Below are 26,170 nucleotides of genomic sequence, written 5' to 3' on the forward strand. Positions count from 1 at the left end.
AATAAAACAACTTCCTGATCTCCAAAGCCCTGTCTTGAAGGGCTTCTGAAGCATTCTCTCAAACAACCTTGTGACTGTTATAATGCCCATCCTCTGGTCAATGCTCATCTCTCTGCTCTATCTCCTCCAATCATAGCCCCTTGTCTTTCTCTTCTCCCTTGACACTGACTTTTTTGGGCCCTTGGGCAAATCTCAGCAATCTTTGAAATGGTAATAATATTATGTGCCATGACTATCAGGCATTTTGAAAGTTAAGTGAATGAATGACAGTAGGGAGCTGTGTAAATTGCCAAATGTGAATAAATTTATGAAATGCTATGCTTACTAAATTGGCATGGAATGAAGCAAGACAGCTTGCCCCATTGCCCTGGATTTATGAGCCCTCCTACTCCTTTAAAAGAATTTAAACCTATCTCTGTGTGCCTAGAGATGAACCATCTATTCATTCCACCAAATTGACACTTTTAGTCACCATCCCAATTCCTTCTGTTTGTCTTGGCATCTGAATTAGAGAAGAATATGGAACTATTCTACAGTCATATGTGAACTTTCTTCTCATACTGTCCAAAATGATGCCCTCATCATTATGCAGTTATAATGATCTAAGGCAGAGAATTACATTTTATTTTAACTAGCTATAGATATCAGTTGGCATTTGAAATTTAATGTATTTTTTTCTAAAAGATTTATTGACTATGTGGATTTTAGTGAGATGTTTAACCTGAGGCTGCATGGAACAGTGATTAAATGCTAGACTGTTGACTTGGGTCAACTAAGGTTTGTTGTAACTGGTCATATTTCATCTCATTCCATCAGAAGGTGGAGTCTGTTTCTCCTGCACTTGAATCTGGATTGGCCACCTGGCTTGCTCTGGCCAGAGGAGCATCACTCATCATGAGATATGCAGAGGCATGAAAAATAATTGCTTGGCATAGTTTGCCCTCTTGCTATTTTGGGAATGCTTCAGCTACCACCAAGTGAAGAAGCTTGAGGAAGCCTACTAGAGAATGATACATGTTTTGCCCTTTCTCCCTTATTGTTTCAGCCAACTGTCAGATACATGAGAGCACCCTAGAACATCCATCCTCTGGCCAACCCACTAGCTCAGCCCAGACACATGAGAGAAACCAAGTAACTGCCCAGGTATCCAATAGAACCTGTAAATTAAATACACTGTTATTGTTTTAAGCCACTGTACTTTGGGGGTGGTTTGTAATGCAGCAAAAGGGAACCAATAAAGAAGCACTTACCTACAAGTGTGGTGCTACCGGTGAAAACAAACCTTCAAACACTTGGCATTGACTTTGCAACTGGGCAGTGGATGGAGCTGAGAAAAGCCGTGGGGGAAACCCTTAGCAAGGGGTACACGCTTTTAGCGGAAACAATGAGAAACTGCTAGAGCAGCTAGAAAAATAATGATATATTTTGCACAATAAAGCCACTTGCAAAGCTGTTTCCTAAAGTTGAGGAAAGTACATAGCTTATGACTTTTGACCTGGCTAAGGAGATCTCTGGAGAGAATGTGGTAAGGTCAGTTGGATGTGGCAATGGTAATAAAGTAGTCCAAGAGGCGTAAGCTAAAGAAAAATATGTTTAGATTGCATATGAAGTAGAGAATATATAGAGAAACCCATAGTTGTTGGGTTAGAATATAATATTGTACTCATCCTTAGTCCTCAAGGGGGAAGAATTCTAAGCTGTGTGAAGTCTTAGGCCAACAATAAAAACAAATGTGGCTTTGCATTCTTTTGTTAAGGCTTGTGAAAGATTTATCATAGTGCCTACTAGATCATTTCAACAAAACAAAGATGCTTTAAACATCTTAAGGATTTATTCTTACAGAAAGCTAATCCCAAGATAACTATTTAATTTTATGCGATGTTATGTTATTTACAATATAGTTAACATACAGTATTATATTACTTTCAGGTGCACAATATATAATGATTCAACACTTCCATACATCACCTGGTGCTCATCACGACAAATGTCCTCCTTAATCCCCATCACTTATTTTGCCCATCCCCCACCGATTGCCCCTTTGGTAACCATAGGTTTGGTCTCAATAGTTAAAAGTCTGCTCTTTGGTTTGTCTCTCTCTCTATTTTCCTCTTTGTTCATTTGTTTTGTCTCTTAAATTTCATAGAGAAAAATTATATAGTATTTGTCTTTCCCTGACTGACTTATTTCACTTAGCATTTTATTTTCTAGTTCCATGCATGGAACTTGCAAATGGCAAGATTTCTTTCTTATTTATGGCTGACTAATATTCCATTATGCACATACGTCACATCTTTATCCATTTATCAATCAATGGACATTGGGTTGCTCCTGTACCTTGGCTACTGCAAATAATGGAACAATAAATATAGAGGTGCATGTATCCTTTGGATTAGTGTTTCGTATTTTTTGAGTAGTATGATTATTGAATTTTTTGAGTAATGTGATTCTTGGAATAGTGTGGTAACAGGATCATAAGGCAGTTCTATTTTTAACTTAGATGCAAAAATTCTCAACAAAATACTAGCAAACCTAATCTGACATTAAATACATTAAATAAATCATTCACCATGATCAAGTGGGATTTATTCCCAGTATGCAAGGGTGGTCCAATATTTGCAAATAAATTAATAGGATACATCACAACAGTAAGAGAAAGGATAAAAACCATATGATCATTTCACTAGATGCAAAAAAAGCATTTGACAAAGTACAACATCCATTTATGATAAAAACCCTCAACAAAGTAGGTTTAGAGGGAATTATGTGCCAACATAAAAAAGGTCACATATGAAAAATCCATAGTGAACATCATCCTCAATAGAAAAATAAAAACTGACAGCTTTTCTCCTCAGGTCAGGAGACAAGGATGTCCACTCTCACCATTTTTATTCAATATAGTACTGGAAGTCCTAGCCACACCTATCAGACAACAAAAGGAAATAAAAGGCATCCTCATCAGTAAGGAAGGTGAAACTTTCACCGTTTGCAGATGACATGACACTCTATACAGAAACCTCTAAAGACTCCACCAAAAAAAATTATGAAAACTGATAAATGAATTGAGTATAAAGTTGCAGGATACAAAATCAACACGAAGAAATCTGTTGCATAACTATTCATTAATAATGAAGCAAAGAAAGAGATATTAAAAAAACAATCCCATTTACAATCACATGGAAAATAATAAAATATCTGGGAAAAGCTAACAGCTATTTGTAAGGTGTGAGAGAGAAGCATTCCTCAAACAAGTGTAGATGTGGCTTTCACCAAATGAATTGGAGTAGGATCTGATGAATAGAAATTCTACAGAGTTTTTAAGGAGTTCCAACAGTAAAAGGGTCAATAGTTTGGAAAAAATGGAACTGAGATTGTTCAAAATGCCAGAAAACTCTTGGTTCCTAACTTTCCATAGACAGGACTTAGGCTGACAAAGTTACCCAGTTGTGGCATGTGCCATTTTTTATAGCAGAGAAAGGATTTCTGAGAAAGCAAAGCTGAGTCCAGAGTAGGAATCTGCTCAAGGAAGAAGAACCAGGCTCTAATCTAGACAAAGGAATTTTTAGCTCATACACATAATTATGAGCTAAATAAATTGTTACTTTAAGCCACCACATGTTGAGGTGGTCTGTCATATGGCAAAGTCTAACTAACTGGTAGAGTTTTGAATTCTGCCTCCTCGGTTTTCTGAGATAACCTTCACCACTGTGTAACTTCAGACAGAAAAATAATTCACTTTTTTAAAAAATTTTACTTTTCAGAAATATAAAATAAGGCTACTATACGTGCCTCACAAGTGTGTTGCATCCTGAGGAGATAGTACATGCTGTGCGCTGTACCAAAAGATTTGGTTTCTATAAAAATTGTGATTTTTACTATTTCAGGAAGCTTCATTTTCTCATGTGCGCACAGTGATAATAATCACAATCTCTTAATTTTGTTTTGAAAACCAAGTGACAGAAACACAACTGACATATCTGAATATCAGAGATCAATAAGTCAGATCATGATCAAGTGTATGGTTGTGAACCTTAAATCATATCACCCTCCCTGACATGGAAAACAATATTATATAAATACAATTTATATATATTTATATATATACATTCACATATATATATACACATTATATATATACATGTATGTATATATACACACACTATACACACACACACACACACACATACACACACACATACATATATGGTATGTAAAGGTATCCTCCTGAATTTCAGATATGGTCTACTAATTTGAATGGATGCATGCTGCATTAAGAATACCCTATGTCTTTACAAAATATGATACCCCTGGTCCCAGACTCTGCTCTTTCTAGGCTGACAAGATCTCAGGATTTTTGCAAACCCATACCCCTTCTCCAGCATCACATTCTTCCCTGGAATTATCTCAGTGTCCCTTCTCCATTGGTATTTGACTTCCTCCAGTCACTTCCCTTGCAAACCAGCACATCCCTCCCTTTCCATCACTAGTACCATCAAGAGGAGGCCTCATCAAGAAGCAGCCTTCAACCACGTGGACATTCCAACCCAAGAGAAACACAGGAGGTGGGAACACCTCACTGGGAAAATGGCAATTGATAGACCACACTTAAGAGACAAGAAAGCACAAAGGGCTAGCTCCTTTAGGCTGCCTGGAAATCAGACATGGAAGCACATACAGCAATGCTAACAAAACAATGTAGTGGCCACAGATACACATAGGAAGCACAAAGTAAATCTGCCTAGAGGAGAGAAATGAACAGGGCCTTAAAAACAACTATTATAGATATGGGCATGCATAGGCATTTAATAATTATTTAATGAGTATCTGCTATGAGCCAACTGTTATGCTACATAATGAGGGAAAATGAATAATAATATTAATAATAATGTCATGTCTTCATGTAGCATTTTAGAATTAATAATATAGTCAGGAATGATGGTGTGAACATTGGGTAAAGAAAGGGAAGGGTTAGGGGCACCTGGGTGGCTCAGTAGGTTGAGCATCTTACTGCGGCTCAGGTCATGATCTCACGGGTTTGAGCCCTATGTCGGGCTCTGTGCTGACAGCTCAGAGCCTGAAGCCAGCTTAGGATTCTGTGTCTCCATCTCTCTCTGCCCCTCCCCTGCTCGCTCTCTCTCTCTCTCTCTCTAACTAAACAGACATTTAAAAAAAATTTTTTTACAAAGAAAGGGAAGGGTTAAATAGGAATTGGAACCGATTAAAGCTATCTGTGTTCCTAGAACTGTGCTGCACTCAGTAAGCCATGTTCTGAGGTCAGATCAATTATCATCCCAGTTTGGGGTTGAGGAAAATTAAATCAATAGAGATAGTGGGTGACCTGACCACATCACAAAACTTGAGCTGGTAGAGCCAGAAACTGAAGCAGGATTGGAGTTTCTCCCAAGCAGAAGCTCAAGCTGGAGGAGTCAGAAGGTGAGGTCAGCATCTGATTTGGCCAGAGCCCTGGGGAGGACAGAGGGAGAATTGGGAACAGAGGGCAGGAAAAAGAGACAGAAACAGGCAAGAAGGAAAAGGGATCCAGGCTCTTTTCTATGGAAGCCAAGTACATTCATCCAAAGAGTATCTCCCTCCCAGGGGAAGCCTGTCATTACCACTAGTTAGCACCTGGAGCCCTTCTTGCAGTCCAAAGATACTCTTTCCTATAATCACCAATTAGCACCTGCCACAGCCATTTTCCTGGACAGTTGATGAGGATTGAGATTCAGCAGGTTGGTGATTTCACTACAGCCCTGCAGTTAATAATGGTGATGATATTCAGAGCAGAACTAATAGCTCACACTTGGAATGGATTCCCTCTTTCATAGGACCAGATTCTCCCAGGACCTGCACAGTTTGGTTTTGCCGTGCCCAAGCACTTGAACAAGCTTTGTTAGCCAGTAATAACTTGTGGAGGCCCCTGGCCAGAGAGCAGAGCACTCCATCACTGAATAATCTAGCTGATTTATTTTATTATTTTGGGAGTTTGTAAAAGGGCTATTCATTTTCCCCTGCTCTCAGGTGATTCTCTGAGCCATCCTTCTCAATATTGCCACACTGACTCCCGCTGCCATGCAGAGTCCTGTGCAAGGGACCCAGACTGGAGAGACAGTTGTCAGACTGCTGGCTCTGCAGTGTAGTGGTGCACCTGGCTCTCTACGCAATCAATTAATACACCATCGCTGCAGAAGAATGTCCCCCCTCAGGCCACCAGACCCCTTCCTCTTTTCGTGTATGCACCACAGCACCTGCGGGCCTCTGTTAAGCTGGTTCCTTTTCTTGTGCATCTTCTCCACACAACCATGCATCTGCCTAAGGCAAAGACGCTGTGTGATTTAACTCCTGACCAACCCCAAACCTAGGCCCAACCCTGAGTAATAATGTGTGGAGCAAGCCTGTCCATTCACCTGCCTTCCTAACATCTGCTATCCATTTTCCTAATAATAATACTTCAACATCCTTTGTGGGAACCAGCTTTTCCCCATCTCGGTTCCTGTTGCTGGATGGGGTTGAAATTTTCCCAGGCAGCGGGGTGGCATGGAACACAGGAGAGGACTGGCCAGGCCAAAATGATTGGCTGGGCCTGGGCACATTACTCCATTGATGTCAAGGAGAGGGCATTTCTGGGCTTACCAGTAAAAAAAAATCTCTCTACAGGAGCTCCAAACTTGGCAGGAAACAAGGCTGAGCTATTTGTGGACATTTTTGTCATCGTATGCAGAGAATCTGACTCATGATGAAGGACAATGGAGATAGAGAGCTCCAGAATCTTAATGACATTGTCTGAGCTGCTAGATCCACCACTTCCTGAAGCCTTACCTTTTGACTGAGATGCACTTGTCATTTCTTCCTTTATAGTACACATCCATTTTCCATTGCTGCAGAACAAGCCATCCTAAAACTTAGTGATGTTAAAAAGCCATCCTGTTCCATGTTCAGAATAACCCAAATGCACTAGACTCTGTACAAATAGGGAAAAAGAAGCCTAACTAGGTTCAAGAACTTGCCCCTGAACAGTCAGTACACAGCATAGTTGGTGGTCAATTACTATCCTTTAAATCAGCAGGTTACTGATATCATCTCTGAAGAAAGAGAACACATCTCATTTACTCTCATTCAATTCTCAGCCTCCTGAGAAGAAGGTTCCTCGTGTATCTGGCACCTCCTGGCCTGATGGATATGCAGTGCTCAGTGTTTCCACTGCCTATCGACTGAATGCCGACATGTGGGCCCTGGAAACCATCCATCACGCTCAGCACCAGACTTTGCGAAAATGCATGTTCACCCCCTACCATGCATCCCACCAGCTCACAGGCTCTGGCACCACAAGGCTAACACCTAGGAAGGAAGTCCCTTTTCCAGGCTCATCCCTGGGTCCATTCATGCATGCTCTCACAATCCTCTTCTGCCATCCCTGCGTCATCCCCATCCAACTCTGACAGAGACCAGCTGAGCAAAAAGCAGGTACAATTTCCATGGGTCAGAAGGGGGACCGTGGCTCATTTTATTCACGAAAGCAGGGCAGTCAGGAGCCCAAAGAGACAGAAGTACAAGCATCCCCAGGGAGAGCTGAGCTTTGGTGCTGGGGAGCACATACAGGGAACCCCACCCAGTGGAGCAGGGCCAGTGCCAGGACTCGGTGAGGGAGAACTGAGCTTCAGGTAGCAACACCCTCAATACTAAAATGCCTTTAGGGATGCAGGAAGGATTAGGGCATCATGAGCAGGGGCACTGGAGGACACTGGAGCCAGGCTACCTGGATTTGAAAACAAGTTCCACCATCTGCTGTGTGGCCTTGAACTGATTAATCAACACTCTGTGCCTCAGTTTCCTCCTCTGTAAAATGTGACTGATGATGCTGTCCACTAATTGTCCCTACTGAGGTGGCTGGGAGACTAAAAAAGAGCCAGAATTATGGAAAGGGAGCACTCATAGCAGTGCTCCACGAGGGTCACCATGGTATCACCAGTGTTGTGACTATGTCCATAGCTCTATGCTTGGCATCTGAATGTGCCCCCCTGTAGACACAGCTGCCCTCCCTGTGTCTGCTGATTTCACAACATCTTCCCTCTTGCCTTTGAGCTTTGCTTAAAACCCTCTCCTCCACTGTAAGTCACCTACTACACCTCTAGGAACAACCTGGGCTTTCCTCAATCAGACAGAGCAAATGCCTTCTTAGATCCAGCCCAGGCTATGGGATCCTACCTGGCACTGCACCATCCAAGGAGGCAACTTTTCCACAGGATGGAAATCCACTCAGAAGTGAAGCCCACCAACATCTGCATTACCCCAGCGGAATCTGCACCTTCAAGTCATCAGAGACTTGACATAACAACCATTTCTGCTGTTACTTTCAGAGACAGTGGTAGGATTTTAGTTTTCAGCATGCAGGTATTTCCCGGTTTTCATTCTATGCTCACCAGTGCTCTATTCCCCTCTGTAGAACAGTTTTATATACTAAAGGACCTAGCTTCAGTTCCTCTGGAACTGCAGGAAGGGGGAGCTACTGAGTCAGGATTTAAGTAATGGTCACTTCTGACTGTGAACAGGCATCCATAACTATAGATTCTTGTTGAGGTCCCTTTTTTATAGAAATATATGCTGAATAATGGAGTTCTATTGCTGTGTGATACAATAAAGCATATAAACTGGTAGATGAAGTATGTCTATGTAAGCACAGATATATGTAGCATTATGCCATTAAAGTGGATAGTTAAATATCCATGCACACATGATGTCATGCTGGATCCACAGGCTGACTAACTGGTCGTCAGAAAATACAAGAAGGAAGAAAGGAAGGAAGGAAGGAAGGAAGGAAGGAAGGAAGGAAGGAAGGAAGGAAGGAAGGAAGGAAGGGAGAGATGAAGGGAGGAAGAAGGGGAGGGAGGAAGAGAGGGGATGGAGGATGGGAGGGAAAGAAGGGAGGGAGGGAGGAAGGAAGGAAAGAAGGAAGAGAGGGAGGGAAGGAGGGACAAGGGAGGAAAGGAAGGAGGGAGGAAGGAACAGAGGAGGGAGGGCAGATGGGCAACTGTGGTGCCATTACTGAGTTGTCATGAGCACCAGCCCCTGGTCTCTCAGCCGGTGGGAGCTGTGCCAAGCTACCTGCTGCGGAAGATGGTAGTAGGGAAGTACCTTAGGACACCTGTCCATTGGTGTCACAGATCTGCTCCTGAGTGCCCTCTCTGAGTGAGCATTCATTTCCAAATGTTGGCTGCCTCTTATTAGTTCACAGTTCCCTTGGGAGCTTCCTAGATGAAATCTGTGATGCCCCTGTACTAAGAGGACAGATGGGGAGGGACTGAGGAGAGGTGGCCACTCCAGACTGGTAGGTGGTCGGCCTATTAAGCAAGAGATCTTACTTGCGAGACTTGTCTTGGGTGGTGAGTTGATCCCATTCCTGCTAAATCCCCAAACTAAATCTTACATTTTATGCAGAGGTCCTGACTGGGTTTAGCCATGTATCCATGCAGGTGTTCTTGGCCCCACATCACCGTCTCAAGGCCATGTCCTTGGGGCAGCCTCTGGAAGCAGGGAAGGCAAGCAGACCCTGAACTCCAAGACAGGGGAGGGAGTGAGGAACCTCCAAGTGCCCCAGTTCAGCTCACCAGTCCATTGGAGGTCATAGCCTCTTGATGAAGTCCCCCAGCACCTCTCCCACCGTGATCCAAAGGAAGCAATTTGAGGAGGTGGCTTGAGGTTGACAAACATGTAATCCTCAATCTAACCCACTGAGAACCACAATGACTCCATCCACATCTCTCAGACATGAACAGATTTCCTGATGCAGGATTTCCTGATGCATGGTATACCTGGAGGGGGAATTAAATACCCTGTATCCATTTCCTATTGCCGACGTAACAAATGACTACAAATTTAGAAGCTCAAAATAACACAAAGGTATTCTATCCAGTTTTAGGAAGTCAGAAATCCAGCAGGTCTAACGTTGCTAAAATCAAACTGTTGGCTGAGCTGCGTCCTTCCTGGAGGGTCAAAGAGAGAATCTGTTCCCTTGCTTTTTCTAGCTTCTAGAGGCCACCTGAATTCCTTGGATCCTGGCCCTTCCCTCCATCCTCAAAGCCAGTGGTTTAACATCTTCAAATCTCTGTGACTCTGATCACATCTCTGTCTCTGACTCTGAGCCTCCTGCTTCCCTTCTATAAGGACCTTTGTGATTACAAAGGATGTACCTGCCAATCTAGAATATCTCAAGATCCTTAACTGCATCTGCAAAGTCTCTTTTGTCATGCAAGATGACACAGTCCCAGGCTTCTGGGATTAGGACCTGGACACCTAAAGAGGGCCGTTAACCTACCTACCACAGCCTGCTGTCATTCAGATGACCCATTGTGTCTCTCCAGCTAACTAAGTCAGACTACCCACCACATGGGGGACACTGATCATCACGTGACATTTTCCACAGGGCCAATCTCATTTTCATTTTCATTTTCACAAAAGCCCCGAGAAGCTGGCCCTGTTATTCTCTGTGAAATGGAGGCACTGAGGCTCAGGAATGTCATCATGTCTCCTTGAACTTCAGCCAGCATTGCTGTGACCCCCAATCCCATCTCCTCTCTATGTTACTTATTCTGCTAGACACAACTCAAAAAAAAATGTTCCAAAATAAGGGCCAGAAGTGAGTGCCTCTGAATTCAGCACATCCCCGTGCTCCCTGTGGCTCTGTGTCCTCTGACAGTGTGGAAGCAGCACCTGGCATGCTTACCAATGCCTTTGCCCCTTACTGCTGGCACAGCGTCGGTTCATGGCAGGTGCTTCAGAGATATTCTCCCTCCTAATAAACACTGGAATAACACCCTGCCGAATACGTGGATCAGAGGGCCGAGCAAAGCAGAGCCTCCCAGAATCACTTTTCCCTACACCGCCAATGTCCTAAAGCATCAACAATGCCCTCCCTGAGTCCCCGCCATTCGGAACATGCTGCTTTGGGCCAGCAGGAGATGCCAAGACATATAAACACTTTGAGGCTCACGTTGGTTTGGGATGAGCCTGCAGGAGCCCTCGGATCTTGGGCAGGCTTGCTGGTGCAGGCAAGGTGAGCAGGGACAGCAGCCCGGCAAGAAGAGAGCGCTGGGGGCCCTAGATGGTCATTGCTACCCAGAACCCCACGCTGTGCGGACCAGTGGCTGATGCTCCCTGTATGTCTCACAGGCTTCTGGTGAGGGTGGTGGGACAACTACATCTCGAGAAATTCTCTTCTGCATGTTTATACACATCTTGTCCCTGAGTTAGAAAGGGACAAGATTCCAGATTCTGGGAATCTAGGGAAAAGCAGGAAACAGCCAAATGCCACATTAATTAGCAGGGATATACTGAGTCCATGGGAGTGGCCCTGACTTACCTCAGTGCCTGCAGCAGGCAGCACGAGGCACCCTCGGCTCAGGCACTAAGCAAGTGCAAGTTGAATGAAAGAACAGAAAAGAGGAATATGAATACTTGAGTGGATGTTCTAGCTAACTCACTTCCAGGGCTAATATGTTTTATTTCCTATGCAAGACAGAGGCATTCTATCCTAGAAAACTTTTCCACCCTCCCCCTCAATACACACACACACACACACACACACACACACACACACGCACGCACGCATATGCGGGCATACATGCACACATATGCAGATGCACACGTGAGTGTGAATGCATTCACAAGAGCACACATGCACACACGTGTGGGCACACACATAGCATACGTGCATGCACAACTTTTACATCATTACACCTATTCCCCCAGCTTCTTCTCAGGCAATTAACTTCAGGAAAAGCCTCACTCAAAATGTTAGCGCCCCCCAAGTCAATACAAAACATCACAACATGAGGGTTACCCTTGAAGTTCTCACAAGATACCTGTAAACTCATATAACACACCATCAGAGCATTCAGAGAAGACTGTCACGAGTGTTGTAAGAAGGGAGAGAGGAACCCACATTCATCAAATTACAGGGTATGTTTCTCGCTGATGTATTCACGTGCTTCATATTGAAGCACATGCTAAAAGCCTGGAAATGTGAAGTGACCTCAGTTAAAGCAGTGTGTTTTATTTTGTATATCATATATTTTTAAAAGCCAGCAACTCTTCATTTTCTCTGTAAAACTTTTTTTTAATGTAATGTCTTTGTTTTGTTTTGTTTTTTCAGTTTGCAGGAACTGTCTAATTCTACCTTCTCCATGGATCTTGGTTTATTGTTAAAAATAAATGCCTTCCTTTAAAGTAACCTCCCACCTCTTGTACTGTGCTTAGGAAAGAAAGAAGAAAGTCAGCTATAAAGAAAACAATGACTGTGGCTGGCGTGAGGTGGGAATGATTTAAAGTGCTTCTGTTCCATTGAGAAGAAAACCTGTGGCCCTTTAAAGTTGAACTCTTGGAAGCTGCATTGCACATAATTGGAACCAGTGTGAATATCACATGCAGCAAAATGAGAAAATGTCACTAACTCGTCCTTCTTTGGTGAAGAAATGCTTGCCTTTCTGTTTTAAGGGCTTGAAAAGGATCAGCTCAGATGAGAGCAATTTTTTTTCCATGTTCTCTTATTTGTGAGTTCCATTTTCCTGTGCCCCCATGGAAAGGAAGCTTCAAATCAGGGGGAAAAAAAGGAGATGGGATAGTATTGCTTCTCTGTTTTCTTTAAAAATGTCCGTTCATGATCTAGCGGAGGATTCGCTTGTGTTAACCTGAGTGTTCCCCAGGACAGAACCACACGGTATGGGTAGAACCAGAGGGAACACATGCTGGTGGGGGTGGTGCTGGGACTGAGGTTTGTTTGGACCAATGAAAAGCATGTTGGCAGTTCCCTGAGTGAGAATTAAAACTTTTAAAAATTGGGGCACATGGGTGGCTCAATCAGTTGAGTGTATGACTTCAGCTCAGGTCATGATCTCACATTCATGGGTTCGAGCCCTGCATCGGGCTCTGTGCTGGCAGCTCAGAGTCTAGAGCCTGCTTTGGATTCTGTGTCTCCCTCTCTTTCTGTCCCTCCTCCATTTCATGCTCTGTCACTTCCTCAAAAAATTTCTATTAAAAAAAAACTTTTAAAATCCGCAAGTCCCTCAGAGCTTAGATGTAGATAGGAGATGGGTGGCTTGAGAACCAAATTGCCTGGGTTCCATTCTGTTTTTCTTAGGATTACCAGATAAAACACAGGATGCCCAGTTAAATGTGAATTGCAGATAAACAGCAAAGATGGTATGGGGTGTACTTACATCAAAATACTGTATGTTGTTGGGACATCTGGGTGGCTCAGTCAGGTAAGTGTCTGACTCTTTATTTCAGCTCAGGTCATGATCTCACAGCTCATGGGATCAGTCCCTGAGTTGGGCTCTGTACAGACAGCATGGAGCCAACTTGGAATTCTCTCTGCCTCTCTCTGAGCCTCCCCTGGTTATGTGCCTTCTCTCTCTCAAGGTAAATAACAAACTTTAAAACAACACATTATATGTTGTCATAAAAGTTATGTGGCTAAATCTGGCAACTCTAGTTTTGCCACTTACTTGCTGTCTGATCTTAGCCTTTCCATGCTTTGATTTTCTCTCAGGAATAATAATATCCCTAAATAGAGACAATAATAATAATAACAATGTCCATTTATAGGATTGTTAGGAAAATTATTGGAAGAAATTAGTATTTCTAAAGAACTGGAATCGTACCTGACATATCATAAGTACTGTTTTGACATTTGTCAAGTAAAATGATAAATGTATTTGTAAATATGTATACATATATACCAGACCAGTCAAATAGAGACTCAAGCTTTACAAATTGATGCTCTAGCCACTTTTACCTCGGAGTCATATAGACTGATGAGATGAATGGGGTGTCTGTGGAGAGACCCAGCTTCACACCAACAAGTGTAGGAAGGAAACACCTTGCTGGAGCCATGAAGACTGTGGAAATCATTGACCAGCAAACTTCTTCCACTCACGACTCCATCAGGGTTCTTCATCCTGAATGACAGAAAGTCCCTCAACTTTGTTCCAATGGAGAGAATGGCAGAAAATTCATTTCGAAAGTTGAATCTATCTGAGGTTTTCACTTTTCATGTTGAAAGTGGAAGGATGAGAGAAAGTAGAGATACTGTGGATTAAGATGGTGTCCCCATGGGCCCCCCAGGCGGCTCAGTCGGCTAAGCACCTGACTCTTGATTTTGGCTCAGGTCATGATCTCACAGTTCATGGGATCGAGCCAGGCATGGGGCTCTTTGCTAACTCATTGCAGAGCCTGTGTGGGATTTCCTCTCTCAACCCTTTCCCCACTCTCTCTTTCTTTCTCTCTCTTGAAAAATAAACAAATAACCTTTAACATAGTGCACAGAGCCCATGTGAATGGCTGCAGAAATTGAAATAGTTGGAGCCTTGAGGACCATGGTGAACAGGGAAGAGGGAAGCATCATTTCAGACCCTCTAATCCATCGTGCCCGCCACTCCTGCACCACTAATGCATTACTTTTCCTGAGTAATGGCTTCAAATAAGTCACATACATGGCTTGGCGCTCTCCCTAGGAGAGGCAAGGTAAGAGTGGACACTTGGGGTGTTAATGCCATGCTACTGTTGAGGGAAGTTGTAGTTTCACAACCAAGAAGCTATACCACAGGTAATGAACCCGAAGGGGCAACAAGACAGAAACAGGAGAATGGACAGCGTCCTCACCAGCTGGGAGGACCAGAGGCAAGCCAGCTGATGACAGGCACAAGCAAATATTGAGGCCACAGTCTTGCATGGTGGCCCTGAAGTGAGCAGGGGCACCACACTTGGTTCCTACTCATAGAGCAGAGTAAGCCATAGCTTTTCCTGACCAAATATCTCATTGCTGGACTTATATCTGTCATCTCGGTTTTTACTTTCATTGCCTTCTCTGTTGGATGGTGCTTTTCTTGGGCCTTCCCCTTTATACTCGTGTCAACTTCTATCAGTTCTGAGAGGAAGGAATGCCCTCAGACATGTCCTCATCTTGGCTTCTGTGGCTGGTCTCATCTTCACTCCCTCTCTGAGTGTAGGATGGGTCCAAGAAAATTCTCCAGTTACTAGATATTAGGCCCTTGCCAAGGTGGTGGGTGTCTCCTGCTGAGTGAATTTCACTGGACCTCACTGGATTGGTGGTCATCTGTTCTGGTCTGTTTAGTGTTTCTGTGCTCAACAAGCATTTAATGAGCATCTACCACCTTCCAGGCCCACTGTCTACCCTGAAGACTCAATAATTATGTCACTTAATATTGAACGCTGACTATATGCCAAGCCTATAAAGTATTTTATAGATATCATTGCATTTTCTTATATTTCTGTAGTAGATATAATGATTAGTCCTATTTTACTGACCCCTATCTAATAAGAGCTCATGAATGAGGAGGAAACATCTATTTACAATATAAGATAAATATTATATTTAGTCAAAAGAGTGCTTCATCCCACTTACTTGACAGGCACTCTCTGCTAGGTACCAGAGCCCAACTGTAGATAAAACAGGCCTGGTCTTCATCCCCACTAAATACACAGACCAACAGAGAGCAATGGGTAAGTTAGGAGAGCAAAGAATGCTTTCTGAGAGGATAGGGCAGGGACATCCCACTTAACCTGAAGGCAACTCCAGACTCCAACGTTTTGGAACTTAATACAGCCTTGTATCACTATCTCATCCCACTTGATGGATTTGCTAGGTTATATAGGGCAGTTCTTACTTAGAATCTCTCTGATCTTTGTTGTCAGATGTTGGACAAAGTTGGAAATATCTGAGGTCTTGACAAGGTTGGATGCTGAGATGGCTTCCTCATTCCCAGATTTGTCCCCCAGACTGGGATGGCAGAGCAACTGGGGATGGCTTAGCATCTCCACCTTGACAGCATTTCCACCCTGACACCAGTCCTCATAGCTAGCGTTCAGCATGGTGGGCTCAGGGACTCAGACATCATACATGGTACCTGACTTCCTCAAGAACTAATGTTCCAAGGGATTGCTTTGGAAAGCACAAGGCTTTATCTAGTCTAGCCTTGGAGATCATCCCAAGATACTTATGACACATAAGTATATGTGAATCCCAGGCCAGCCCAAATTGAAGGAACGTCCCTGTATTCAAAAGGCATGAATGCAGAGGGCTAGTTTAAGAGAGAACTATGGAAGCTAGCTATGAGAGTAAGGGATGGGAGCTATGATCCATGCAATGATAAAACAAACCATGAGTTCCTAAAATAATTATGAAAGCTGTTACTGTAAAAAACAAAAGTTATTACTGCATAAAAGTAAAAGTTATTATTAAGGATCTCCTCACTAGGCAACAGATACTTCATATATGTTTGTATATGAATATAGTGTATATATAATTAAATATAATATACTTCTAATTAAAACCATCTGATAAAGTGGCACCATAATGTGGGAACTCACATTCAGAGAACTTAAGTAGCTGTGTTCAAGGTCACATATTTTTGAAGTGGCTACTCTGGGGTTTGAAATGAAGTAAGGTTGAGTCTTGAGACACCCTCAGAGGTCACTTCTGTTTAGTCAATTAGCAAAGACTTCGTAAAGGAGGTAATGCCTAAACACTGTTTTTAAAAATAAATTAGGTGTCTCTCAGACAAATGAAAAGAAGAAGACTTACAAATAAAAAAAAATGAAAACAGAGGCAACTGGGTGCCTTAGTTGATTAAGTGTCCCATGCAACTCTTGATTTTGGCTCAGGTCATGATCTCACAGTTCATGAGACTGAGCCCTGCATCAGGCTCTGTGCCAACAGTGTGAAGCCTGCTTGGGATTCTCTTTCTTTCTGTCTCTCTTTCTGCCCTCACCCAACACACACTCTCTCTCTCTCTCTCTCTCTCTCTCTCTCTCTCTCTCTCTCTCTCTCTCTCTCTCAAAATAAAAAAAATAAACATTAAAAAATTAAAACAGGATTTTTGGGTTGAAATCCTGTACTCTGCTCAGTATTGCTAAAATGTGAAAAGTATGGCATGGAGATATAATCTTAGAATGCACAGGAAGGCAAGAGAAGCTCACAGAGGACCATGTGTACCAAGCCAAGTCCTTTTATTCCATAGCAATAGAGAATCACAGAATCGTTATAAGCAGGTGAGTAGCCTACTCTAGTCCTCCTGGCCTTCCTAGATAGGTATGAAGATCTGGTCCTTAGAAGGACCCATGTCCCTTCCTTGGTAGACAGAGGGAAAGATTTCTGCAGCTGGTTGCAGAGACTGAACTCCTAGATGACAGGAAATGTACTTGTCATCACTATTTCTCTGATTCTTAGCACTGAACTTGCTACACATTGGGAGGCCAGTGAATGGTGGAAGGATGGATGGATAGACGAATGGGGGGATGCTTTAAATAAGCAAAAAATGGCAGAGCTCATAGCTCCTAAGAAAGAAATCTACAGACAAAATTCAGCATTTTCCTTTCCTATGAAGCTAATCAGAGCAATTACTACTCTGCTAAAAGTAATGTCTGAGCTCCTGGTTCAGACTTTATGTCTCTATCTCACTTTCTGCTTGCATTGAGTCCTCTGGCCTGGCCATAACTGCTGCCTACCAGCAGTCTGCAGGCTTTTCCCTCCCTCCCTCTCTATTAAAGACACACCACACCAGTGGATAATCACCTTAGCTACTGCTATGATATACAAGTTGGCCACTGTCGAGTTGATACCCAGTCCTGAATGCTCTCTTCATCACCACCTAGTGGAGGTCTCAAGCTCAATATTCAGATGAGAAACTCTCTGTATCCCTGCCTTCCTTCTACAGAGAGTTCTTCCTAGCTGAGTCAATGGGACCACCATCAGTAAGTGAGAAATCTGAGAGCTCAGCAGGGCTCCTCCTTTTTATTCAATTTCTCATACAATTGGTTGTTGAGTCAGGCAGTCTTGCCTTCTGAGTAGCATGAAGTAGGTCCTCTCCTTGCAAATGATGCTGCCAGACTCCAAGACAAACTCTCATTCCTTTATAGCAATCCTTCAATCGCTTTTCCTGCCTCCAATTTACTCTTCCGGCTTATCTCCAGACTATATCCCCCCACATTTCTAAAGGGCAGACTCCCTGAAATTCAATACCTTAAACTCCAGGAACCACAACACTGTTTTCCAGAGTGACAGCACCAATTTGCGCTCCCACCAACAGTGCACATCCTCACCATTTGTTGTTTCCTCAGTTGTTAATTTTAGCCATTCTGACAGGTGTGAGGTGGTATCTCATTGTGGTTTTGGTTTGTTTTTCCCTGATGATGAGTGATGTTGAGCATCTTTTCATGTGTCTGTTGAATATCTGGATGTCTTCTTCGGCAAAGTGTCTATTCGTATCTCCTGCCCATTTCTTCACTTGATTATTTGTTTCTTGAGTGTTGAGTTTGGTAAGTTCTTTTTGGATTTTGGATACTAACCCTTTATCTGATGTTATTAGCAAATATAGTTTCCCATTCCAGCAGTTGCCTTTTAGTTTTTTTGATTGTTTCTTTCACTGTGCTGAAGCTTTTTATTTTGATGAGATCCCAATAGTTCATTCTTGCTTTTATTTCCCTTGCCTCCAGAGATATGTCAAGTAAGAAGTAGCTGCAGCCTAGGTCAAAGAGGATGTTGCCTGTTTTATCCTGTGCGATTTTGATGGTTTCCTGTCTCATATGTGGTCTTTCATCCCTTTTGAGTTTAGTTTTGTGGATGGTGTAAGAAAATGGTCCAGGTTTCATTTTCATACACGCCCCTGCCTCATTTCCCTAACACCGTTTGCTGAAGTGACTACCTTCTTTCCGCGACATATTCTTTCCTGCTTTGTCGAAGATGAGTTGACCATATAGTTGTAGGTCCATTTCTGGGTTCTTTCTGCTAGTCCATTGATCTATGTGTCTGTTTTTGTGCTGATACCATACGGTCTTGATGATGGCAGCTTTGTAATAGAGCTTAAAGCCTAAAATTGTGATGCCTCCAGCTTTGGTGTTCTTTTTCAACATTATTTTGCAAGATTCTTTTTCAACAAGACTCTGTTGAGTCTTTTGAGTCTTTTCTGGTCCCATACAAATTTTAGGATCATTTGTTCTAGCTCTGTGAAAAATTTGGTGTTATTTTGATAGGGATAGCATTGTATGCGTAGATTGCTTTAGGTGGTATCTACATTTTAACAATATTTGTCCTAATCCATGAGCATGGAATGTTTTTCCATTTCTTTGTGTCTTCTTTAATTTCTTTAATAAGTTATCTCTAGTTAAAATTAGAACTACCCTATGACCCAGCAATTACAATACTAGGTATTTACCCAAAGGATACAAAACTGGTGATTAGAAAGGGTACATGTACCCCAATATTTATTGTAGCACTATCAACAATAGCAAATTATGGAAAAATCCCAAATGCCCATCAACTGATGAATGAATAAAGAAAAAGTGGCATATTTATGCAATGGAATACTATCCAACAATGAAAAAGAATGAAATATTCCTATTTGCAACAGTGTGGATGGAACTAGAGGATATTATGCTAACTGAAATAAGTCAATCAGAGAAAGACAGATATCATATGGTTTACTCATATGAAGAATTTGAGAAATACAGCAGATGATCATAGGGGAAGGGAAGGGAAAACAAGATAAAAGAGAGGGAGGCAAACCACAAGAGACTCTTAAATATAGAGAACATACTGGGTGTTGCTAGAGGGGATGTGGGTGGGGGGATGGGTTAAATGGGTAATTGACATTAAGGAGGGCACATGTTGGGATGACCGCTGGGTGTCATACATAAGAGATAAATCACTGGGTTCTATTCCTGAAGCCAAAACTACATTATATATTAACTAGCTTGAATTTAAATTAAAAAAAAAAAGGAGTTCAAACTCCAAAACATAATTTTGTGAAATGTGTTTTCCTTCTTACTTGTGTCCCATTACCCAGAACCCTCCCTACTCACATACCTTTTTTTACCTGGGTCACCTGTGAGTCCCCAGACTAACCCCACCTCCACTCCTGCATGCCTTGCCTTTGAGCTTCTGTAAACACTGTTCTCTCATTCTTTATACCTGGAATATCCCTCCATCTCTCAAATTCTGGGTGAATGCCAACTCTTTCAAGAGTCAGTTTACCTCATGGAAATCAATGTTGTCCCACCTTTGCTGACACCTTCCATAATATTACAATACCTCCAAATCAATTGAAGGCAACTTCTACTATGCACTTGCCTTTCAGAGACACCCTGAGGGATAAAGAAAAACATGTCTGAGAACAATTGTTTTCCCCACCTGTTCCTTAATTCCTAAAATAACTTGAGCATTGACACATCTGCCCTTATAAGATGTCTGGGATTTGCACTCATGTCAATGGGTACAAACTCATCTTTCCTGTGGGCAATGTTAGTGGATGCATGGAACAAGGCTCTAAAGGTGCCCAGACAAAGGTATAAAACCCCAAAGTTTGATAATATCACAAGTTTGCTCAAAGTCACACCTGGAGCTTTGTCATCTTCAAAATCCATCATAATCCATGACTGGACTTGCCTTTGAGTATCCAGCTGCTCTATAAACAAAACTGTTCTACTCCAAACCATAGACTTTCTGTGACCAAAGTAGGATGCTCCAATCACAGAAGTTTGTCTTAAAGAGACTTTGTCAAGTCATTGTCCATGCTCAGAATGCCTTATCTCCTGCCCCTACTCTCAAGGTATTTTCTGCTCCAAATGTTCCAGGAAGAAAGAGAGACCTTGGGAACTGAAATTTGGTAAACATAGATTACATTTCTGTCACTTCTCTAGGCACTATTTCAAGTACTATCTTATTTAAACCTCTCTGATGTAAAATAGTTTTATTTGCCATTATTCAGGTGATCCTAAGGCTCAGAAAGGTTATGACTTGCTTCCAGTCATATAACTAACGACTGAGGCAGACGTCAGTTCAGGTCTCTTGGACCCTGCTCTACCAGCCATGCTCCTTTGGCTTGTAACCTGAATTCACAGAATATCCAGGTCAATTCTCTATGTCCTTTTCACATTACCTCTCTCCAAGCTTTAGCAATGACGCTATTCTTGGTTTTTATTATTTACAGACAGTGAGCAATTTCTTTATGGAAACACCCCATCTATGCCATCATAGGGAATGTGTACCAAAAGCTTGCCATTGACTTTTCCACCTTTCTTTATCTTTTGACGGTGGCTCCTTTTTGAAGCCCCACATTACTGCTGGTATTAACAACACTGATTTTTAGGAAATTATTTTTTAGGGTTCTTCTAATGCACCAGAGGCTGCTCCTTTCATGATGTACTTTCCATTATAAAGTCCCAGCAGCAGATGTAAGAAGGCAGGAAATGAGTAGTTTGAAGAACCACTGAGAAGGCTTTAATTGAGCAATGAAAGAGGAGGTCAGGATGCACTCCTCCAGTTCAGCATCCAGAACACAAGAAGCTGTATCATTTACAAAGTAAAAAATGCTAAATTGGTCCCCCATAGCCAGTCACCAAGGAGAAAAATCTCAGTTTTACAGAAGGGTGAGAAGTAGACAGGCATTCAAGAAAAAAACCTGGAAAAAGCTTGTGGGGACTCCTATAAGCTGACATTTCCAATTCTCCCAATAAGTAAAGAAGAACATAAATTCATAAAATTACTGTAATTAGGAGGTGGGGCAATAGAAATATTAGTAGGTATTTAATTGAGCTATTTTTAAGCAGTTTTTCTTGTTTTTATATGTCACTCTCAAAAACGGTGATTGCTTGTGAGGAAACACACTCTAAAATCATGAAATAGAAATTTTAAAAAGACTGAGCAGTATTTGTGTCACATATGGATGCTTAATAAATACTAACTTGAGTGAATGAATAAATGAAAAATGAGGATTATCTAGAATAGGAGATTTGGTGGTCTGTATGGAAAGGAATAAACCACAGAGAAGGAGGGTGTAAGATACTACATTTGGGGATTAAGGACCAACTTGGCTACCACTTTTGGAAGACCTATGTGGTAAGAAAGGAAGACCCTGGATTCTAGCCCCATCTCTGCTTCCAACCAATGTGGAGTTTGGATTGTGTCCTTTCTGGGCACCAGTTTCTTCACAACTGGCAGGAGACTTCTGTGATCTCCTGGCAGGCAGCAACCTGCCTCCCATCCTCCCCGTTTCCATTAAGGGCCACCCAGAGGAAACTTGGTAACATTTGTGGAATGAATAATCTACACCTGTTTTATGAACTAACCTGACAATTTTATTACATTTTACCTTTCCCTTCCCCAGCGTGATACTGCCCAGAGTCGGGACTCATCTTCACTGCATGCCCCACAAGACTGTCTCCAGGGCTTGCCTTTAAGAGACAACCCCTGATGTCCTGGGTGTGTTGCTGCCCTTCTCTATGAGCTGATATTTCCAAGGGGGTGTGGTAAAAGGGCACTAGAACACAGAGTCTGGAGTCACAAAGTGTTTTTCTGGGATGCTGGAAAGAAAACTAACCTTTTATTGTGATCACCTGAGTTCCTGAATCTTTTAAGAATATTCTTGGGACGTCTGGGTGACTCAGTCAGTTAAGTGTCAGACTTTCACTCAGGTCATGATCTTGCGGTTTGTGGGTTCAAGCCTCACATCAGGCTCTGTTGCTGACAGCTCAGATCCTCAACCCTGCTTCAGTTTCTGTGTCTTTCTCTCTCTCTGCCCTTCCCTTAATTGTACTTTCTCTCTCTCTCCCTCTTTCTTCCTCTCTCTCTTTCTCTCTCTCTTTCTTTCCTTCAGAAATAAATAAAGATTAAAATTAAAAAATAATAATAAAGAATATTCTCAGTGACCACCAGGTGAATAACTTGCTGGGATACACGCTGAGTGGAATTCCAGGGACATCTAATGCCCACTAGGGCTATTTCCATGTTTGCTTTGAGTCTCAGCAAAAGCTATTCTATAGAGATGTACCTCCTTCTATACTATAGATTAATATATGGAAAAGATCATCTAAATATGACACTTCCCCCAAAACCACCACCACATACTCTGATTGCAAATTCTAAACTCAGAGATATGTTCTGGGAAACCTTTTGGTCTGGTGGCCACATTTATGCATACAAACAACTTCTTGATGCATACATATTGGAGGAGAAAAGCATTTTCTAATAAATAATTAACAATACCAAAGCTAACTGTTTAACATTAATGCAAAAGAGCTAAGCTTGTTTTTTAAACATTTGCCAGAAATGCTTAGCAATGTAAAAGGAGTAAAAACAAACAAGGTTGTCAGTTCAACTAAGCAAAATATTTGAGATGATCTATTTTCCCCAGAGTGTTTTCAGCTCCCTCTCTGGAGCAAAGAACACAATCATCTATTTAGTGGTAGACTGGCACTCCAACAAGACCCAACTGAGATGAGCTGCTTTTGGAAATGTGAAATGTGTATACAGTCATAGCCAGAGCAAAACACACACATCACATGCACACCTTCTCGTGCGTACCCATGTTCTCAACTTGATAGTGTATGGTAGGGGGGTGGGGAATGTAGGTTTCACGTCCATTGAGATAGAACAAAAGCTTTCAGGGAATGCAAAAATATCAGTTCATTCATAAAGGTTGTAGAATTATTTTTCAGCCACCCTCTATGAGCAATGCTAAAAGTGTGAAGAAAGACATGTCAATGGCAGTGAAACTATTAAACTATGGCAGAACCAACAGAAAGTGTGTAGAAGGCAGCCAGGAGGAAAGGGAAGGAAGGCGTGTGTTTAGAGAGGACTGAGGGAAAGGATCATCCAGCCGACCTCAGCCTGAGGCCAAGCAATGGAAGTTCAATAAGGCGGAGATCTGTCACTTTAGTTTCAACGAGCATGTCTTGCAAATAGGTTAAAACTTCAAGGACGAGGCACCTGGGTGACTCAGTCAGTTAAGCGTCCAACTCTTGATTTCGGCTCAGGTCATAATCTCAGGGTTCTTGAAATCAAGCCCCACATAGGGTTCTCTGCTGATAGCAAGGAGCCTGTTTGGAATTTTCTGTATCCCTGTCTCTCTCTGCATTTCCCCCACTTGTGCTTTCTCTCTTTCTCTCACTCTCTCTCTCAAAAATAAATAAATAAACATTAAAAAAAACTTCAAAGATAATATTTGATATTTGAGAGTCTACAATGCACTTAAAGTTATTTAGCAGGTTAATACATGACAAATACTTCTTTCATACTCACTACTAGTAAACATACACACAGACACAGAGATAGATGAATTTATGTATATAATATAATTAAGCCATGCTGCCTATATAAAATGTTTATGCTGACCAATAAAATAACTAAAAACTAAAATTCCCTGTCATGCCTCTATTCCAAGCTATTTCTCTGGAGTACTTTGGTGTATTATGCAGAGGCTACATTTTCTATGTAGTTAGATAATAGGAAAACATAACAAAAATATGGGTCTCAGCTGTACATAGATCAATAGAAATAAATAATTCAAAAGGTTGAAAATATGGTTTATATAATATATTATAAATGTATACAGATACACATATATATTAACATACATGTTAAAAATCATGCTGCATCCACAACTTTATATTTTGGGTTAATTTTTTCACTTGTTATATTATGTACCTTCTTATGGCATTAAATATTTTTTGAAAACAGAATTCTTAAGGGGTTATTGTATTCCTACATATAGATATAATTTATTTAACCACCATCTTATTTTAGATCATAATTGCTGTTCCTATTTTTTTGCTGTGATAAATAATATTTAATTAACCTCCTTTTTAAAAGTTTATTTATTAATTTTGAAAGAGATAGAACATGAGCAAGTGGGGGAGGGGCAGAGAGAGAAAGAAAGAGAGAATCCCAAGCAGGCTCTGCACTGTCATCGCGGGGCTCGATCTCATGACCCATAAAATCATGACCTGAGCCAAAATCATGAGTCAGACATTTAACTGATTGAGCCACCCAGGTGCCCCAAAATAGTTAATTAACATTCTTGTACAAAAATAACTTATTGAGTATTTACCATGTAAAAGATATTTCCATGAATAATGTCATTTCAATCATGTCCCTTAAAGCATTGTGTGATACTACTTAATACATCTTGCTGAGTGCAGCTAATAATTTCCCTAGAACATACTCTCAACATACCTAGAATTTGCAACACTCAATAAGATTATAAAACCATTTTAGGTCTTTTAAAGCATAAGGCAAAGTTTCCCTCCAGAAGGACTACATGGATATGCATATCTTCCCATGAGTGAAATATCTATGTTGTTAAAATCTCATCAATTCAGTATCCAATTTTTTAGCATTTCAAACTTGATTGAACAAATATGATTTTCATAAGCTTAATGGCCATTTGCATTTCTTCTCCATAAGTTCACTTTCTCCATTGTAACCAGAGCTCCAGTTCTATATCACCTTGTTGAATTCCAGCACCTCTGTGACTTTTAGCAATTTAATTAAATAATCTGTGCTACGACTTCTTCGTTTGTAAAACGTTTAATTATAATAATGTCTGTGGAGATCAATGCATAAGCACCCTAAATTACATAGACCACAGCCTGACACACAGTAGGAGTCTGGTAGATGTCAGCACAATTACCTGTCATTTTGGAGGGAGGAGAAAGTTGTCTGAATGTGGTTTCATGTTTGAACATCTTTTTACCTATTGCATCATATGATCTTCTCAATTCCCCATGAGGTGGCCATGGCAGATAATGGTTCCCATTGGAAAAAACAGGAAAATAAAACTGAAAAGGTCAAAATATTTTGTAGTTTAGTGATAATCTTGAGACTGAAACATAGGACCCTTGGGGTTGTGCTTCCCATAGTGGCAGAGTAGATGATTTGAGACTAAAATGTGCAAAGAAAACAGAGAAAAGTTGGATTTTGAAAACTTATTTGAATAGGTCAGAGGGCTACAAAGTTACAGAGAATATTTACCACAATTTGGGGGAAAGATGTCAAGAGAAGCTCAGTGATCTGTGATGGCTCATTTCAAAAACACCTGCAGAGAGGTGGAGACGCTGAAAGGGTCATGGGGCTGAGGGCGCCTGAACTGCCAAAAACAAGAGTATCTGGCAAACAGAAAAGGTTTTTAACTAGGAGTTGTAAAAGCTACATCTTTGAGGTAAAAACGACTTAAAAATAGACAAGCCCTCACAGAAAATGGATACCAATTTTGAATCATCTTCATCCCTAATTATGTTAAGGCATTTTTCCTTAGCCTAGTTTTTTGTCAGGACCAACACAGATACTCTATGAGTAAAGGTAACATTATTAAGAGTCTCAGATTGT

Source organism: Suricata suricatta, chromosome 3, assembly GCF_006229205.1.
Source record: "Suricata suricatta isolate VVHF042 chromosome 3, meerkat_22Aug2017_6uvM2_HiC, whole genome shotgun sequence".
Classification (NCBI taxonomy): Eukaryota; Metazoa; Chordata; class Mammalia; order Carnivora; family Herpestidae; genus Suricata; species Suricata suricatta.